The following is a 20,413-nucleotide window of genomic DNA, read 5'->3' as shown; positions in this document are numbered from 1 at the left end:
TCCTTGCTGGGAGCTTCCTAGCTATGCTACTCACAAGGTACTTTAACATCTACTGCTTTACTTTGAGACAACACAAACTTGTAGGACCTACTATGCACCCAGTGCTTTCAGCTGATCTAATTTTCCCCACACACCTGTGTCTTTCTGAGAAATCCTTGGTGAAACACACATTTGGTCCTGGCTCTTGGCATGCACTCCTAAAGTCCTTGGAATCTCCCAAGCAGTAAGTGTCTTTTTCTATGCTAATGAACTGACTGGTGGCTGGCAGCCCCTGGGTAGCCTCAGGATGGGAGGCGTTCACCAGACAAATCAAGGCAGGATTAGAGGGTTGGGACCTTCAGCTCCATAACCCAGCCTCTAGGGAGAGAAGAGGGGCTGAAGGCTAAGTTGATCACCAATGAGCAATGGTTTAATCAATCATGCCTATGTAATGAAGCCTTCATAAGCCCCAAAAGGACAGGATTCTGAGATCTTCCAGGTAGCTGAATACCCGGAGGTTCCTGGAGGGTAGCACGCCCGCAGAAGGCATGGAAGCTCCACGATCCTTCCCGTGTGCCTTGCTCTGTGCATCTCTTTCTCTATATCATTTCATCTGGGCGTGGTGGCTCATGCCTGTAATCCCAGCTCTTTGGGAGGCTGAGGCGGGCAGATCACCTGAGGTCAGGAGTTCGAGACCAGCCTGGCCAATATGGTGAAACCCCATCCTAAATAAATAAATAAAATAAAATAAATAAATAAGAGAAAAAATATCTATATCCTTTCTACTATCCTTTGATAATAAACTAGTAAATGTGTTTCCTACCTCCGTGAGCCACTAGAGAAAAGTAATAAAACCCCAGGATGAGGTCTTGGGAACATCCATTTATAGCCAGTCAGTCAGAAGCACAGGTAAAACCGCGGGGGGCTTGCGACTGACATTGGAAGTGGGTGACGGTCTTGCGGGACTGAGCTCTCCACCTGGGGGATCTGAGGCTGCCTCCAGGTAGATAGTGTCAGGGTCGAATTGAAGGACACCCAGCCCATGTCCGCTAGAGGACTGACTGCTTGCCTGAAGTGCAGGGAAAACCTCACACATTTGGTCACAGGAATCTTCCGTGTTTACTATTGTGGGGCGTGGGGGGTGCAGAGCAGAGGAAAAAGGGCTTGCTTTTTTTCCTTCCGCTCTGGAGCATGGAGATTTGGAGCATGGTCTCCAGGACCAACTGTCTGACTCAATCCCAGCTGCTCTGTCGCATCTGAGCTGTGAGACTGGACAAGTTACTTCTCTGTGATTCTGACTCCTGTTCTGTAAAATGGGGATGATAAAATTCCTGCCTTATAGGATCATTGTGAAGATCAAATGAAGTAGTATCACTTACAAGGATATCTGGCACTTGGTTAGTTAATATCACAACTGGTGCTTGGACATTTGCCCAAGACCTAGTAAGTGATAGAGCTGGGACGGTAACCAAGCATGACTCCCTTCCAAACCCATGCTGTTTCCACTTTTCCACATAGTGTCCCATTCCCTTGTATATCTCTAAGTACGCTGTCCCCATCTCCTGCATGTTCCCATGAGGTTAACAGTGAGGTGTTCTCCACCAGGCCTAGAGGATGCTCAGTCAGTGAGCCCAGATAAGCAGGTCTACAGTGAAGATACACTAGACCTAGCTTCTCCACTTACCCGGCAGGACAGGAACAGGGAAGAAGCTGGGTCGACCAGAGGCGAGAGTTTCACCTTCCCCTGGTTTGCTTTCTGTGCCTCTGAGATTCAGAGGCAAAGCATCAGTACCAGACGGAAATATGGGGCAGAGAAAAAGGCCCCATGGAGGTGCTGGGGAGGAGAAATCCCAGCCTGCAGCTCCTTCTCTGCTTCTCACTCAGCCTTTGGCCTTCTTATGACTTAGCCAAGAGGAAGGCAGTGCCAGAGTGCCAAGTCAAATAGGTGTGCCCCCTCCCGCCACCCCACCAGGGCTGGCAGGGAGAGAGGCCCGCAGGAACCAGGGCAGGGGCCCCATCTGGTGCCCGGCCAGCTCAGCACTCCTACTTACCGCTGCCCCAGTTCCTCCCCATCCACCCCCCTCCCCTAGTCCTTCTGCTTGGGGAGGGCATTTCTTCAGACCTTCTGACCTCCTCCTGCCTGGGGAGGATGAAGGCATAATTAGCAGCCTCCTCTCCTGGGGAGCGGGAGAGAAAGCGGCTCATTAAACCAGCCATGCTGCCTCTTCCGCAGCTCCCTCCCCGGGTTCTGCCTCTCCTGCTTGCCCTCTCCTCTCCATCGCCTTTGCTCCCATTCCCTCTCCCATCTTCTCACCCTCTGGCCTCTGCTTCTCCTCTTCGGTGCTGCTCTCAGCTGCATCTCCTCCCGCCTGGCCTGGTCTTGCTGTTTGTCCCCTCTCTTCTCTCTCTGGCTGTGTTTCCTTCTGGCCTTTCCTTCCTCCTTCCTCTCTAGACCACTTTTCGGCAGTCCCCCACCCCCACCTCTCTCCTTTGTTTCCTTTCTCAGATCCTGTCTCTGGCCGGCCTCCTCCCTGGGGCACCCTTAGCCTTTGTCCCTCCTCAGTCCAGTTCCTCGCTCCTTCGCTTCACCTCTGGCCTCTGCTCTGTTTATTCCAGCTCTCCTTTCTCTGTTGTGTCCCCGAGTTTTCTCTGTCCTCTTTTCTTACTCCGTTCCTCTTCATTCCTTTGCCTACCAGGGCCTGTGGTTCTCCCACTCTGTGTCTTCGCTACCCAGAAAGAAATCTGGGCATGCATTCTTTCCCTTTCCTGGTGGGAAGAGAGAATAGGGGACCATGGGGAGGACACATCTGACTTTTCTCATCCCAAGTGCTCCCCTGCATTCAATCCGCGTGTTAGTCCAGAAGGTGAGACCCGGTGACAGGTCAGTTTGCAGAGTCAGAAGAAAAGCGAAGAGGCTTTCTCCACCCAGAGGAGGCAGCTACAAAGGGACAGGCTTTGTGTAGGAGTGTCTATGGGTCCCTTGGTGACAGGGTGTCTGCTGGCCACACACCTGGGCTGCCCACAGCCGTGGCTGAGGAAATTGGAAGGGAGGATCCCTTTTTTTGGTCTGGTTTCCTCAGTTTAGGGCAAGAAGTCCCGACTTCTGAGGAGTTACTTAATTTGGTTTTGTCACACCCTAACCCATTCTTCTAAAAATGCCGCTGGGCTGAGCTGCCTTCAATTCTGAGGTCAGGGTGGATCCTGGGGAGCTGGATTGGGGAAGGGACAGAGGGAAAACACCAGGATCCCCTTTGCCAGGTCTGTTTCAAGTTCTCCTCTATAAGCCATTATGTTTTCAGGTATGAGCTTCTACAGCTGGGTCCAAGGGCCTTCCCACCCTCATCCTCCCGGTCTACCACTTCCTACACTACCTGTTCACAATACCTGTTCAAAACCCTGTGTCTCGGCCAGGGATGGTGGCTCACGCCTACAATCCCAGCCACTTTGGGAGGCTGAGGCGGATGGATCACGTGAGGTCAGGAGTTCGAGACCAGCCTGGTCAACATGGTGAAAACCCGTCTGTACCAAAGATACAAAAATTAGCCAGGTGTGGTGGCCCACACCTATAGTCCCAGCTACTAGGGAGGCAGAAAAATCGCTGGAAGCCAGGAGGCGGAGGTTGCGGTGAGCAGAGATCGCATCACTGCACTACAGCCTGGGCAGCAGACCAAGACTCCGTCTTAAAAAAAAAGAAAAAAAAGAAAAAAAAAAAAAAAGAAAGAAACAAACAAAAACCCTGTGTCTCTTCCATCCCCTTCCGCTACCGCACAGTCCTATCTTCATTTCTTCATTTTACCGAGATATCTGACAACATGACACCTTTTGCAGCACAATAATTTAATGTTTCTTTCCCACTTTCCAAACGGTTCCTGAAATTGCACTTCTTTCAGGAAGCTGCCCTGGATTGACTCCACCTTAAAGCTGGAAGAGATTGAAGAAATAATTTAATCCCATCTCAATTTAGAGTTAGGACACTGAATGTCAGAGCAGTGAAATGATTTGCCCAGTGCACCTAGAATATTAATGGCAAGCCTGGGAGAAGACGCGCAAATCTCCCGATCCCTCTTCTTGTGCTCTTTCCCTGGTACCAGGCTGTCTTTTAAACAGAGAATGGAGAATTGATGGTCCCATCTGACAGAGGGACTCCTGTAATTACGCCTCTTACTCGCTACTTCAAAATACTTTCTCTTGTAGTCTGTCTGTGTACTATATTTGAGACTGGTATTATTGTTCTTAAGTGAAAATTTACTTAACTGGAAGGCAAGTAACCATATTGTATTCGTCTCTGTTTCCTCAGCACTGAACAGTGCCTGGCACTCAATAAATGCTTGCTGAATTGAAACTAACTGAAATGAAAACATGCTATTGACTGTCTAAAACTACAGAGCCCTCAGCATCAATAAGAGGGTGAGGGAGGTTTTTCGTAGAAAAGAATGATAAAGCATGGCCCATTCCACGGCAGGGGGCGGGCCAGCTCTCTACCTGCCATTCTCCACCACTCCCAAAGGAAAAGGGGACCTGGAATGATGCCTAGGAACACAACCGGTACTTTCTGCCCTTTCCAAGGCCCAAAGTAAAAGACATAACCTTCCAAGCCATGGCCTTCGCATTCATTTGGCCTGCTTCATGGCTGCAGGCGAAACCTGTGCAGAGGGGAGAACAGTGGCCACACAGGGCTCCAAAAAGAACTTCAGAAGACACCCATGGACCCTAACATCATCCGGGGGCGCCCACTGGTTGCTCCTGGACCTAATCCCAGGTCTCTCTTCATTTGCACGAACACTGAGTATCCGCAGGTAAGAGAGTGCGGGAGGAAGGGGCTGGAAATGGGCTAGGGCCTGGCACTTTAGCAGAAGGCCTGCAGATGCAGATGTGGAGAGGAGCTGGCAGAGCGGTACTTGCCTGAACACTTGGACCCTCTCTCTCCCGCCCTTCCGATTAAGTTATTATGCAATCTGTTCTGGAGGCTGTTTGGGGAGTTTAAATCTCAGGGCCTGGATTTCGGCGGCTGGCAGAGGATCTGGGGCAATTCCTAACTGTTAACCACAGTGGGAAGCACATCAATAGTAAGGGTCCTGGGTGTACCCAGTGGTGCCCCTTTAGCACTAGATGTAAATTCAATAGGGAAAGTGAAGTCAAAGAATACGGATGGTTTTTAGCTGTGGCGGAAAGAACAGTGGAGTGGGAGTCAGGAATCAGGGCTTCTAGACCAGCCTCTGTCAGAATCCGCTGGGTGGCGCTGGGTAGTTCGCATCCCTTCTCTGATCTTCGGTTCCATAATTCATAGAACAGAGCACCTCTAAGGTCCTTTCCAGAACTGGCATCCCAGACCATAGTAGGCGTCTCGCACAAGTTAAACGCCCCAGTAGAAATAATTCTGAGACTCTCTTTCTCAGGATATTTTTAATGCTCCTATCCTTTACATCCCACTGGTCTCATTTGGATGATAACGGCCCTTTCAGCATCCTCCTTGCTTCATGCCTCCCCCACTTTTATGTGCCCAGAAATCAGAATGCAGCCTCTCAAACTTCATTATGTTGACCCACTTCTCCAGAACCCACAATAGCTGCCTACTAAGAATCCAGGTGCATAAGGCTTTAATAACTACCCACCAAGCCCCACCCCAACCACACCCACCCACACACCTGGAGTGGATTGCTTTCTCCCCTTGCAGTCCATGCCATGTCTCCTCCTGCTGAGCCCTGCTCCAGATTTACCTCTTTAAGGAAGCCTGGCCAAACCAGCACCATCCATAACCGCACCCAGTATTATTTCCTGTCCCTTCAGTACTTAACACCTCAGGTTGCATTACATTTCTCTGCAGCTGCTTACGTTTATCCTGTTAAGTACAGGCACAATTTTCTTCTGAAATCTTACAAGTGAACAGAAGGGACCAAGAAAAACCCCTTTTGTAAAACCCACCACAGCTGCCACACCCACAGAGCCTCTAGGGCCCATTCAGTCTTCCCCAGGAAAGGGAGGGAGGCTGAAAATATAACTTTATATATATCCTGTAAACTGTTATAGAAAGTAAATAGTACTCAGTCAAAAGTCATGTGTATGCACATTTCTTCTTAACCTCAATTACAGATGTACACGGAGTTATAACTAAAAAGAGCCTCTGCTTTTCCCTAGCCCAACTTCCACGTTAGGGATTATGATTACCAAAACCCAGAGAGGTTAATCAACCTGTTCAAAGCCACACAGCTCATTAGTAGCAGAATCAAGAATGAAACTAAGATGAGGGTGATGCCTCGAACAGGGCTCCTTCCATAACACCATGATACTTTCACCAGTTGACTGAATTAGCCAAAGCAAGGAGTCATCTTGGCATCATGCAGCCAGCTGAGTTCTGCTTTTTTGGTGGAGCATCTGCAGCATAGCACAGTGAAAGAATCTCTCCTGGCCACCAGAAAAGAATCCTGATAATCAAAGAGGGACAAATAGGTCTGAAGAACTAAAAGGATTTCATAATTTCATCAAGAAAAGTCTTAACAGCCCTAGGATACAGCATTTTTGACTGTGAATTTTTGAGGTTTTGGTGGAGATACTTCCTTAATGCCAGCCCACACTGGCCAGTGTTAGGTCGCTGCTGAGGGTGGGACCATCAGCTCTAAGTGCTCTGTGCAAATCCAAGGAGCTTAGCAACTGGAGAAGAAAGAATTACACAGGATGTGGGCCACTGCTTCCTCCTCCTGGGACCCAATAAATCCCACTGCCCTTTAAGGTGGTCCCATCATCAATTACGATGAAAATGTTTATGTCTCAGTTATCCACACCATTGAGGAAGAGCATTGGAGTGGATGATACAAAAGTCATTTCTTTTTGGCTTTGGAAAGCATGATAATGAATTTTTAGCAGCACCTAATTATGTTGTACTGAAGATAATATTTAAAAACTGTTTGCATTCTCTGAACATATATTAAGTGATAGTACGAGGAGCTGAGCTGGAAGAGAAACTAGACTTTGAATTAAACATTAATTATAGGGATCTACCAAGTGGATAATCCACACTCAGATAACTGGGATATTCACTCAACAGCTTTTTTTGGTGGGGGCGTGGATTTACTGTGTGGCAGTCACTCTGCTGTATGCTGGGGAAAAGAGGTAAGAGATGGAAGTTACAGATATGAACAGGTCACAGTCCCTAGCCACAAGTAGCATTATAGTCTAGTGCAGGAGCTAAACAACCCACTGGATTAAAACAGAATAGATGATCTTTTTGAACTTCAAAGCAATTTCCTTTGGAAGCCCCAAAGAAAGGACAGTTCATTCTTAGGGGGGAGTTGAGAAGACTACCTTAAGAGAGTGGCATGGAGGTGCATCTTGAAGGCAATTCCAGATGTCAGAGAGTAGAGGGTGGGAAGTGGGGTTGTTGTGACTGATGGAGCGGTATGGAGATGATAAAATGTATGGGCTGTCCAGGGAGCACCATCTTCCCGGAGGTGATGACTGGGATATCCTGACCAGTTGCTCTGGGAGGGGAGCTCAGAAAGGGAGAGACCTGACTGGTTTCACCCTCAGAGCAAAAGGAAATGCTTCCCAAGACCCCTTCCGATGTGCTCTCTGCACAGCCATCATTTATTTCAGCAAGACAGTCAATTCTTTCTCAGGTTCTCCTAAACCAAGCTCCTTTCCACTAGCTATTCAGAAGAGCTAAAAAAATTCACCCTGGGAAAGATGCTTATCCCAGGCCACAGCAGTCTATTTTTGACTTCAAAGTTACTCAATTCAGGGTTAATTTCTCTGGGATTCCCAGACTCGGGACTTTTTTTATCAGGGTTGGGGGAGGGTGTTATGTTGGGGGCCTTTCTCATAGCCATCAGCCCCTCCAAAACCTTCTAATTTGCTGCAGCTTTAAAATTGCAAGGAAAAAAAGATGGAGAGAAGGCAGCTCTCAGCCTCTCCTGCCTTTCTCTTGCTCTGCGGTTAAGCTCAGCAATGATCCTACAAGCCTGGAATTTGAGGAATTTCCTGCCCCGTGCTCCCTGGAAGAGCTGAGAGAGACCTAGCAATTAGGCCTGGAGTTTCCACTCCTGCCTCCCTCCACCCAAGTTAAATGCCCTGAGTGAAAGCCTCAGTCTAAGGGGGCCAGCGTGGAGCTCAGCCTGGGATGTGTCTGTGGCCTTAACATTCAGCCCAAATGCAACCCCCATAGAGTCACCCCAACAGCCATGCCCTCCCACCTCCCCCTCTCAATCACCCAAAGCGTGTCTGCCAAAACGCTCCAAATCTGTTCCTCTGCCCGAGTGTAGTAATAATACTAGTACAGGACGTAACAGTTAATTCCTTCCAGAATCCATCTTGTCCTTCTGAAATTGTCTGAGACTAATTCGATGCCTTTTTTTCCACCTTCCCTTCCTCTAACATCACGAGAGTCGAGCTATGCCTCAGCTCTTTATTCCTTCCCCTCCAGTCTGCTCCTCTCTCTCACCCCTTCTCCCTTTTCTCCCCTTTGTTCACTTGTTCATCATGACAATACACCGGCTTATTCGATGTGTGCCCTCGTTCCCTGTCTTCTGTAGGCTGAGGGTCTTAGATCTGCTCCTTGAGCGCATGTCTGTCTTGGGAACTTCTAGAAGGCAGAGTGGAGGCTCTGGGCCTCTATTTACTTGGTTCAAGTCCGGGACACGGGAACAGAAATAGGGAAGGTGTTCCCAAGTCATCCGAATGAGCCTTATGTAACTCCTTTGCTGCAGCAAACACAACAGCAGAAGCAAATTTCTCCTCCTAATTATGTTTTGTTCAGACTAATGATAAAATTGGTTCATCTTCTCTCGTGGCACATCAATCGATGGCTGGATACCAGGTGCTGGGTCAAAAAGCAGCCTGGGATTTAAACACTTGCCACAGATAGTTTTCACACTGGCCCATTGACCCTCTGTCAGATGATCCCCGGGGAAGGAGGCCTAAGGAGTGATGGGTCCTGCCCCTCTTTACCCTTCCCTTCTTTTTCCAGGGTTCCCCATTGTCTGGATGTCCAGCTTTATGTTTGCTTCCTCATTCTAGCAGTTTCATTCTTGACACCCTTTCAATAATGGCCCATGCTACCTTTTGCTTTCACCCTTCCTCCAATCAAGGGACATATCTGAGTCTTTTCTGCTTAAAGTCCTAGAGGAGCTGACCAGTTGGAACCTCGCTTCTCTACACACCACACTGCATTCCCAGGTTGGCACCATCTCACCCTCTGATGCCTCCTGGCTCCAGGACCATGCTGCCAGCTGCCTCCTACCTGCCCACGGGTCTCTCCCGGGGCTTCACCATCTTTACCATCACCAGCTCTCTACATCACGGCCCTCCCCCTGCATCCTGACTCTGCCTACTCTCCGCTTGGTTCTCTGTCTGGCAAGTACTAGGCTGGGACCCGTGGTGCAGCACACTGGGCCTGAGGCTTCAGGCCTAGGCCTTCTTTGCAGTCATCCTAACTCCTGACAATTCTGACCCAGGGGGAAATTTAAATGGCAGTTTCCTGCTTCCCCATGCTTTCCACCCCCAAATTCTTCCTCTCAGCATATTCCACTGGCCTCAAAAGGACAAGACTCTCCGGTTAAAAAGGAAATCAAAGCTATTCCACTACTTCAATGGGAGTGTTCACTATCTCCAGATTTCCTTCAGCTCTCAAGATATTTGCCTTTTGAGGTTGAGAGTTGCCGGTTGCCAGTTCCCGCCTCCTCCCCCTTCACATTCCCTTCAAACAAAGCTTTTCTGTCAGGTTTTTGACCCTGATGAAGATTTTTAAGATTTTTAACTGGAATCTTTTTTTTATTATTATTTTCCCCTCTTCCTCTCTAATTCTGAAGGATCTTTTGTCTTCTAGGCAAAAGAACTGAAAGATTGAAAGGGAGGGCTGCCTTCTTTTTTTTCTTGTAAGTAATTAGGAAAGAAGTTTTTTTTAGAAAAACAAAAACAAAACAGAAAAATAGAAAAAAAAGCTATTTTCTTTCTCAGAAATTTATTTTTTATTGTTTTTGGTTTTTTGAGATGGAGTCTCACTCTGTTGCCCAGGTTGGAGTGCAGTGGTGAGATCTCAGCTCACTGCAACCTCCTCCTCCTGGGTTCAAGGAATTCTCCTGCCTCAGGTTCCCAAGGCACACACCATCATGCCCAGCTAATTTGTGTATTTTTAGTAGAGACAGGGTTTCACCATATTGACCAGGCTGGTCTCAAACTCCTGACCTCAGGTGATCCACCCCGCCTCGGCCTCCCAAAGTGCTGAGATTACAGGCATGAGCCACCATGAGGGCAAAAATTTCTTTTAATAGAAAGAAAGAGAAAGGCCTTGAAAATGTAAAAGGAAAAGAAGGACCTTAAAAAGGAGAGAGAGGTAAAGAGGATAGGAGAGAAAACGAAGAAGGGCTGGAAAGACCTTGAAGGAACAACAGAGAAGACTGAGAGGAAGAGGGTCCTTGAGAAACACAGGAGGAAGCAGGAAAGGAGGAAAATGAGGAGCACTTGAGTGGGGGGGCGGGAGCGGGGGATGCCCATTTCCTGGGCTGCTTGCACTGAGCAGCGTCTCCACTGGAACCCATCCTCGGCAGCAAAGGGAGCTCGCAGGGACCTGACAGTGCCTGACATATAGTAAATGCTCAGTGAAGGCGGGGTTGAGCAAAACAGAGATGTCATGGCGATTTTTTTCTTTTTCTTTTTACCCTTGGACCAAATGAAAGGCTGGTTGGAAATGAGCAAATAAGAAAGAGACAAAGAACGCAAGGCCAGCCTCACCTGAGCTAGGGCAGATTGTGCAAGCAAGGCTGAGAGATAGATAGAAGCCACACTCCGTCAACCCCTTCTAGTCTTACCCTATTGTCTTTCCCGGGCTTAGTTATCTCCCTGTCTGACTAGGCAAAACTGATCCAGCGAAATGCTGTCAGCTCTCAATTACTCACACATAGGTTCCTCACTTTGGAGATTATCCATGGAAAAATCTTAATCCCAGGCAAGCTGATTCCCTTTGCCACCCAGAATGTTTCGGTTGTCAGTCTGGTGTGAGCAGGGAATTAGAAACTCATTTAAATAGCAGACCAAGTCAACTCTAACAAGCAAGGCAAATCTGATTATTTATCATCATTATTATCACCATGATGCATCCCAAAGTTAAAAAAAAATATATCAGTGGCTGGGTGTTACTCACATCAAGGCTCTTCCTTCTATTGGGTCAACTGGGAGTTAACTATATTTACTGCCTTTAATTGGCGGCCTTTGATCTGGCTAGCTTTCTGCAGTCTCTGGTCTGTATTTACAACATCTCTAAAATAAAGATTAGAAACAATTTGTATTATTTATTTACTTAAAATAGTGGTTGACATTTTCTTTGCTTTCTTAATATTTGTCAGGCACTATGCTGTATGTTTTCTAGATCTTAACTCAATTAGTTTACTTGTTCCGTAGAAAATCTGAAGCAGCATACATAGGTGCAGTCAATGATACTAAAAATAAGACAAGAAAATGGACAATGGGATGGGAATGGTAGTGATTAGGGAAGCAGGGAAAGAGACTAAAAACACGAGAAATAAATTGAGGTTGGGGTAAAACTAATATACTAAACATATGCCATGAGAGCCTAAGTGTCTCAGGCCAGGCACGGTGGCTCACGCCTGTAATCCCAGCACTTTGGGAGGCCAAGGCGGGCGGATCATGAGGTACAGAGACTGAGACCATCCTGGTCAACATGGTGAAACCCCGTCTCTACTAAAAATACAAAAACTAGCTGGGCGCGGTGGCGCACCTGTAGTCCCATTTAGAGGCTGAAGCAGGAGAATCGCTTGAACTGGGAGGTGGAGGTTGCAGTGATCCCAGATCACACCACTGTACTCCAGCCTGGTGACAAAGTGAGACTCTATCTCAGAAAAAAAAAAAGATCCTAAGCGCTTCATCAGATGAAATGCAAGGTTTAGCCCTGAGCTTCCAAGCAGCCATTGCAAAGAGGAAAAATTTGAAATTCATGACACAATTTACAGTATCCATAAAATAGAAATGAACCAGAGGCTTAGGTAAAATAGCTGTGAAACTTTCTCCCATGGATCCTCATAAAAGGACACTGCGATGTGTTGAACCATGTCCTGGAGAACATTCCTACCATAAATGCAATAAGGAGTCTCCCCGGGCTATTCTTAAAGCATTCCTCAGTGCAGGCTGGTGGCACAGCACCAAACGCTCAGTTCAGTAAAAGCAATTCTTCAAGGGGCCAAAACCTTTCCGTCTTGGTTCGCAACTCTCCAGTGGTCCGGCTTAGTCAGAGGATAAAATTGAGAGTAAATGCGGGAACAGACTGGAGGTGGGTGCTAACAGCGGGCAGAAGTGCGGGATTGCCGCAGGTGCGAACCAGGACTCTTCCTACTTAGCTATTTTGGCCCCCAGCTCAGAACCGAATCGGAGATGAGAGGAAGAAAAGGACATCACAGCCCTCTCTGATATTCACAGTTTCTTAGGAGACATTGAAGGTATGGCAGGACTCAAAAGATGATTTCCCTAAGGAGATGAGGTGAGGGGCCAGCCAGCTGTTGCGATGTCTGGGGTAGGAGTCAGATGACTTGATGAAACTCATTTCAAAAAGAAAAAAGGACTTTGGCATAAAACAAATTTCTTCAGAGTACACCTAACCCTCCCAAATATCAGCTTAGCTTTTGGCCATCCTGAGGCTTGGGAAGATTAAGCCTGCTGGAAAAATCCTAAGAAGCATTCAAAGAGGAATTAGTGGTAGCATTAAACACAGTTAAGTAGCCCCAGTAAAGCACTGGAAGGAGGAGAACGCACCTCCCCTTCTGAGGAAGACCCCAAGAATCCCAGCAACTCAGAGACCTGGAGGGCCGGAAGGAAGAAGTCCACAACTTAGTTATCCATCTAGTAACTCAGCGTCAAGAAGTTCTCCCATTTATCTGACCAAAGCCTCCTTTCCGCCCCCCCCCATAAAGACTATATTTTCCTTAATAGTGAAGGAGAGAAAATTCGCCCAGCATTGGTCTGAGGAGCTGGGACCGGAGTAAGCAGGTCAGTCCCTCGCTAAAGGAAAGATCACAGGGAGGGTCGGGTGCTCCCTGGCTGCTGCTCTGAAATCCTTGTGAGTGAGGGGAAGGAGTAAAGGGTGGGAGAAGGCGAGAGGGGGAAGGAGGCTAGAATCTCAGGCTGCGTCCCGGACAATGGGCAGGAGTGTGGAACCTGCAGCCGGTTACTTAATTATCTCTGAATGGTTTTTGTTCCTGGCTTTAAACATTTACCCCTATTGGGTTTTCACGGCTTCACAAGCTCTCTATCTCCTTTTCTTTGCTGTTGCCGTGGCAACAACTCCAGGCTTACAACTGCTCTCTGATTTTAAATAAAAGTTGAGGTTTCTCTCTCTCTCTCCTCCCTCCCCCTCCTCCCTCCTTTTTCTCTCTTACTCTAGATGAGGTCTCTCTCTCATCTCCCCTTCCCTTCACCTTCCTCATTGCCCTCCACTTCCCCCACCCAGCTCTGTTTTTTTATCATCACCTCATTCTCTCATTTCCTCCTTCCACCTGCCTTCTTACTAAGCCCTCTGCGGTATCTTTGGGCTTCCAAGCTGGTCCTAATCCCCTGGTTGCCATGACAGCAAGAATAGGCCCCTTAGGAGGGATGGGGGCAGAGGTTGAAAAACAAGGGCATCTCTGGGGAAGATGGGGGGATCTGCTGACAGCCCCAGGAGCAGTGTCACCTAAAATCCTCCAGGGACCACCACCTTCCTCCAGCAATTAATGGACAGTAAGCTCCTTAAGTCACCACCCCCACCTCCAGCCCAGAAAGGACTTTTTGATCTGCGCAGTGGGGAATGGTAGGGGGAGGCAGGGAGGTCTATGGAGACAGCCTAGGTGAAGTGGCCATTCTCCAGTCTCGGGAGGGAGGTGTGCGTGCTGGTTGAGGAGCAAGGGCAGAGGCTAACGTGGAACTCGCCGTTCTGGTCAGTGCTATAGGACAGCCAGTCACTTCCCCTCTGAGTCTCTGAGTCTGGGTTTTCGTTTTTAACATTCAAGGGTTGGAATAAATCTGTAACTTTCAAACTGTACTCCACGGTGCCCTAAGTCCTCTCAGAGCTACTGTGGGGGATGGGGTATGAAAGGTGAGAAGAAGTGGGGAGCCAGCCGTAGCCACCTCAAACACTTCCGTCTGGCATCGCGAGGAGTCTGCTTTTATCTGCCTGGGGTGATGATGTGGTAGGTCGTCCAGCAGTCCTCATCACAAACATGAGATGCTTCTAGGGGAAGTCGGGGCCTCCGTCCACTAGCTTAGTGGACTGCCCAGGTGACTCTCTTTGCCACCTGCCTCCTTCCTTAGCCCCAACCCTGGACAGACAGGTCAGTCGCAACTTATGTGGAAATTAGTTATGTCTGAAATGGGCTAGAGGACACAATACTTTGTCCTCAACAACACACACCTCTCTCTCTTGATGTTATGGGGTGGGGGATAGAGGGAGAAGTGGACAACAGTGTGGCATGTTAGGAAAAGCTGCGGGAGGGGAGTCAGAAGACTTGACTTCCAGTTCTAGCTTTTCCTCTGGTTAGCTCGGTGGTTCTCACTTGGGGCAATTTTACTTCCCAGGTGACGTCTGGAAGTGTCTGAAGACATTTTAAATTGTCACACCTGGAGACTGGGGTGCTACTGGTTCCCAGTGGGTGGAGGCCGGAATGCAGCTAAACCTCCTCCAATGCACACAGGACAGCCCCTACAGCAAAGGGTCAGCTGTGTCCAGCTGAAGCAAGTCATTTCCCCATTCTGGGCCTCAGTTTCTTTGTTCATAGATTAGTATCTTACAATAATCATCATTCATCTCACATTTCCTGAGTGCCCATGCACCAGGGGGATAACGGAGGCTGAGACAAAGGCCCTGGCCCCCATAGACTTTACATTAACTTATATTCACAACTCCCAGTGAGGGGCAAAGCACCAGAAGGAGGAGAACGCACCTCCCCTTCTGAGGAAGACCCCAAGAATCCCAGCCTTATGAATCCCGGGACTTATGAATTCCATGTTGTAAAGTGTTAGGGAAACAGACTTGCACAGGGTCACACAGAAAGTGGGAAAGGAAGATGGAACGTGAACTCAGGTCTCTGATAACAAATCTAGGACTCTTTTTATTACACCACTCCAAAAAGAGGTTAGGATTTAACAGTAAGAGCTGACATATACCACTGGCTCACAGAGTCCTGGGTACCAAGCCACACATTCTATGCACATTATTCAATGCAGTCTTTATCATCACTCCATGAAGCAGATGCCACCATTCTCCTACAAACAGGTGAAGTGGGCTGGGCGCGGTGGCTCACGCCCGTAATCCCAGCACTTTGGGAGGCTGAGGCAGGTAGATCTTGAGGTCAGGAGTTCGAGACCAGCCTGGCCAACATGGTGAAACCCTGTCTCTACTAAAAATACAAAAATTAGGTGGGCATGGTGGCACACGCTTGTAATCTCAGCTACTCAAGAGGCTGAGGCAGGGAATTGCTTGAACCCAGGAGGCGGGCAGAGGTTGCAGTGAGCCGAAATCGTGCCACTGCACTCCAGCCTGAGCAACAGAGCAAGACTCTGTCTCAAAAAAAAGAAAAAAAAGGTGAAGTGACATGCACAAGGTTACACTGGCAGAAGGTGATAGGTCCTTGAATCTGAGCAGTCTGAACTCCATATCTTGCTCTGTTTTTTTGAGATGGAGTCTCGCTCTCAGGCTGGAGTGCAGTGGTGCGATCTCCAAGTTCCTGGCTCAAGTGATTTTCCTGCCTCAGCCTCCTGAGTTGCTGGGGTTACAGGCACAAGTCCCCATGCCTAGCTAATTTTTGTATTTTTAGTAGAGACGGGGTTTCACCTTGTTGGCCAGGATGGTCTCAATCTCCTGACCTCGCTATCCGCCTGCCTCAGCCTCCCAAAGTGCTGGGATTACAGGTGTGAGCCACCTCACCCGGCCAGATCTTGCTCTTTTTTCCAGAAGCTGTAAAGCACTTTTGAGGCCCCAGACATCATTCACAGAGCTCTTCATTTTACTACTGAATAAACCGAGGCCCAAAAAAAGCAAGTCTTGCCCAAGAGAAAGTAGTCCAAGAAGACGAGTTGAGATTAAAATCCAGGTCTCCTGACTCCCATTCTAAGGTCAACTCTAATCCACCCTCAAGCTCTCCATTTTTCAACCTTACTGGGAAAGGGAAGCAGGGGGTGGGAGATACACTATAAAACTATAAAAAACAGACCGAAGTCCAAAGGCCCAGGAATCAAAGTTTGAGGGAAAAGGGGGGTGGGGGGGAGGGGGCAAAACAGCTGGTGGTCATGAGAATGAGGAGAGCTGCCTCCAGATGGAGAAAGAAACAGAGCTCAACACTGAGCGGGAAGAGCTGGTGGAGGGAACTCAGAAAGAAGATGCTGAGCACAGAGGGACCCAGTCCAGGGAAAGGAGGCTTCTGCGTGTGGCTATTAGCGATGTTCTGGTGGCCACTGCCTGGTCTCCTGCTTCTCCTCCAGGCTCCTTCCACCCTGCTGCCCTCGGGGCCTCCCACTGATCGCCTCTCCACAGCTGGCAAGATTTCCTGGTTCCCTCCTTCACCTTAAAACCCACCCTGGCCCAGGGAAGGAAAGAGCTTGGAATCCCTCATCCCATCTCCCAGCCACCTGTGTCCAGGAGCTTCACCCACTGCCAACCAGCCCTACCCCTGAGAAAGGGGAAAAGAAGACCCCCTACATCCCCAGGCCTCAGTGAAATGTGTCCACCCCCTCCTACAAGGGCAGCCTTGAGAGACTCCTGAAGTGCCCAATAGAGACGGTACGGGCGGGGGGAACCAGTGCCAGGCTCCTCCCAGCTCCCCGTTCCTTCTGGAGGCTCTTCAAGGCTGGGCACAGCTCTTCAGACCATTTTACAGATGACGAAGAGGTCTTGGGGCTTCTCTGAGGGTCCAACCCTCAGGCAGGGGACCGAGGCATGATTATGAAACAGGCTGTGGTTTGTCCTCTGTTCGTTTTGCTTTTAACAAAACAGAATCCAGAGCCTTGGGGAACTTGCAATCCGGTTGGAAAACCGAAAGGTCAGTGCTTGAAAACTGAGAGTAAAGTGGGATAAAAAGAGAGGGTTAGTCAGGATGGGCTCTCTGGAGGACGTAACCCTTCTGAGGTCAGACACAGGAGGTCATGAGGCCTGAGCTGAGAAGAGTGAGCAGCTTGCATAGGAAGGCTGGAGGTCTTTGCAGAAGTCTGAGATTCCAGCCCGTTCTGCATAGAGGGCCCTGGTTTTCATTTTTTCCCTTCCCCCACAGCTCAGCTCTGGTCAGCCTCTGAGATGATTAAAACCAAAAGAATTTTAAATGTCTGGAATTCACTTTTCACCACTGATGCCATTGGCTTATTTTTTTTCTCTCTCTCTCTCTCCCCTTCGCTTCTTATAATTTCTCCTCTTGGGAAAGCTATCTGTTTGTTTTACTCCTTTCTTCTGGCCCAGTTTGCTCTGAAATGATTCCCAGTACACACCAGTTAACTTTGTTTTCATTTTGGAGAGGAGGAGAAAGGGGGTTGAGAGTCTCAGGCAAAGGGGAGGGAGGAGGGAAGGGTGGAGGGCCCTTGATCTTGCTGGCAAAAGTTCCCAGAAAAAGAGAAGAAATAGCTTTCAGGGAAAGAAATCTGCCGAATGTTTATGTTCCCACAAAATTCTGCAAAACCTTTTCATAGACCAAAGCTAAAGTCCAGGGCAAAGCCAGAGCATGTTTCTTCAGGGAGAAACTCTTATCAACATGCACACACAAGCAGCCACACCCTTGGTCCAGGTTCCCACCTTCCAGGGCAGGCTGGGACATTCTCAGGACAGAGAGAGAGAGAGAGAGAGAGAGAGAGAAAGAGAAAGAGAGAGAGAGAGAGAGAGAGAGAGAGTGTGTGTGTGTGTGTGTGTGTGTGTGTGTGTGTGTTGGTGACTCTTGCTCTCCTTACCCCAAGTTCAGACCAGATCTGAAGATGCACGAAATGCAGGCTGGGACATTCTCAGAACAGAGTGTGTGTGTGTGTGTGTGTGTGTGTGTGTGTGTTGGTGACTCTTGCTCTCCTTACCCCAAGTTCAGACCAGATCTGAAGATTCACGAAATGCAGGCTGGGACATTCTCAGAACTGTGTGTGTGTGTGTGTGTGTTGGTGACTCCTGCTGTCCTTACCCCAAGTTCAGACCAGATCTGAAGATGCATGAAATGTTTGCTTCCACCCTAGTTCCTGAGCAAACGCTGCTCCTGGGATACCTGTGCTCTGGCCCTCTGAAATCAGTACCTCTGGCCTTGGCTCACAAACCAAATCAGAGAGATCCAGAACCTCACTTGGGAAGAGCCAGTCCTTTTCATGAACTCCCACTGAATAGCAAAGAGTTGGAAACTGTGCAGCCAGAAAGAATCTTGGAGATTAACCACAATTTATAAGCAAACAGGCCCAGGTCACTGAGTAAGGTCGCTCCAGTAGAGGCACAACTGGGGCTAAAATCCACATCCAGACCTAAGACACAACCCAGTGCTCTTTCCATACTGCCTCCTGAATATAGATGTTCCTATTGTAATGCCCAGGAAACCAGAAGCTGAGTCAGAAGTTGCAAGCCATGTGACACTCGATATGTTTAACCCATCGGCACACAGGCTTGAGGTGGGCAATCCGAAGTCTGGAAGGCCGCAGAGGCAAGATCAGCTTTGCTTGGAGCTTGGTGCCAATGAGCTTTGAGCCAGAGGCAGCCCCAGCTTGGACTGACAATTATTTGTGGAAAGAAGAATTGTACCGGCACAGGCTGTCATGACTTTTCTCAATAGCACACCCCAGAAGCAGCACAAGGTAGAAATTTTGTGCCCTCCCTCCTTTTTCGAGGAAGTAGAACAAAAGGACCCCCCTCTCTCACCATTTTTTTTTTTTTTTTGAGACGGAGTCTCACTCTGTGGCCAGGCTGGAGTGCAGTGGCGCGATCTCCGCTCACTGCAACCTCTGACTCCCTGATTCAAGCGATTCTCCTGCCTCAGCCTCCTAAGTATCTGGGCTTACAGGCACAAACCACCATGCCCAGCTAATTTTTGTATTTTTAGTAGAGACAGGGTTTAACTGTGTTAGCCAGAATGGTCTTGATCTCCTGACCTCGTGATCCGCCCACCTTGGCCTCCCAAAGTGCTGGGATTAAATTAGGTGTGAGCCACCATGCCTGGCCCTCATCAACTTTTTAAGAAACTAATTTGCTTTATGTGCTGTCTCCTAAGCCAAGTGCTTTAAGGTATGGCGGTAATAATGGTAGCAGTAATAACAGCCACCATTTGTTAAGCACCCATCATGGGTCAAAGACTCTGTTTTGCATATACTGTCACCAATCTTTTCAAGATTCCCATTTACCAATGAAGAAATTAAAACTCAGAGTTTATATTCTAGGGTCTAACTGCTAGTTAATGGCAAAGAAGTAGGATTCAATTCATTTAATTCTAAAATCCAAGCACACTGGACTAGGATCATGAATGAAAATTCAATGCGCCCAGGGAAAGGACTTTTCCACGTCCCTCATCCCCTTCTAGGGGACCTGAAGAAGCTTGGGCCACAAAGAACTGCTGAGGAACAGGAATGAGGGACAGACATGAGGCACACTAGAGATTAGGGTCCCCCGGTCCAACTCTGTGTCTAACTCACAGACAAAGGTTTCTGTCTCTTGGGCCTCTCCATTCATCATCTGGACAGGTGTCCTTTCTGTTTATTTCTGGGGTGAAAGCCCAAGGAAAGCCTCGAGGCGACAGCAGAGCTGACCGTCCACTGGGTCAGAGGGGAAGGCCCAGCAGGAATGGTGTCCCCTCCCTCCCTTTTTCCATTACGTCCTGTCCTGTGCTTGACCTCACGGAGACAGGGCCACTGGGTGGAAAGAACATGACCTTTACCACTAACCAGACAGACCTGGAATGAATTTGTTGTGACTTGGACAAATGATTGGCTCTCCGGTTTTCTTCATCTCTAAAACGGGCGTGATGAGCACACTGTGAAATGCTTGGCGTGGCTCCCATATGGTACTGAGTAAAGATGAGGCCTTCCCCTCTTCATCTGATCATCCTACTGAGTGATCATTCCCTGGTCATTTCCATGGGCTCAAACCTCAGGATAAGTGTCCTGCTCGCCCAAAACAGAAAAGTTCCCAGGCCAGTCTCCGGGTCCTGTTTTGATGGCAGCTCTGCCCTTCCTTTCCTCATCACAGCCATTCTTGATTGAACTTCACTGGGGACCACCTCCTGCCCTTCACTAAGCTTTCCGGACACCAGCCTATACAAACCTCCCGCTGTACCCCTGGGGCAGGCCAAGGGAGCTCAGGGGATAAAGGCTGTGCCAGCAGCCAGCATTGCAGACCAGGTGAGGCCTCCCAGGGGGCACAGCCCCCTGCCCTCTGGCAGAGTCCCCTGGGCGGCCCAGGGGTCCTGGCTCCCATGCTGCCTCACCACCCCAAGTGTCCCTTTCTTCTCGCTGCCCCCCCTTC

General features: G+C 48.7%; 1 protein-coding gene across 5 annotated transcripts in view; it reads right to left on the bottom strand.

Annotated features, from left to right (window-relative positions):
* Positions 1–20,413, bottom strand: part of KIRREL1 (kirre like nephrin family adhesion molecule 1) — a 107,363-nt gene that overhangs the window by 71,112 nt on the left and 15,838 nt on the right. The window contains exon 1 of one of the 5 annotated variants that reach the window (XM_012449757.3): positions 2,294–3,349. The exons of 3 other annotated variants lie outside the window; for them this stretch is intronic. The gene's annotated coding sequence lies outside the window, so the exon portion shown is untranslated. Of the gene's footprint in view, positions 1–1,663; positions 1,824–2,293; positions 3,350–20,413 lie in introns of those variants that run through there. One more of the 5 variants, XM_064370386.1, reaches the window with a different exon arrangement.

This window comes from Aotus nancymaae, unplaced genomic scaffold (assembly GCF_030222135.1).
Source record: "Aotus nancymaae isolate 86718 unplaced genomic scaffold, 86718_ANA_hifiasm-v0.15.2.pri h1tg000108l, whole genome shotgun sequence".
Taxonomy (NCBI): Eukaryota; Metazoa; Chordata; class Mammalia; order Primates; family Aotidae; genus Aotus; species Aotus nancymaae.
Note: the sequence above shows the minus strand (reverse complement) of the source record. Positions and strands in the feature narration are given on the sequence as shown.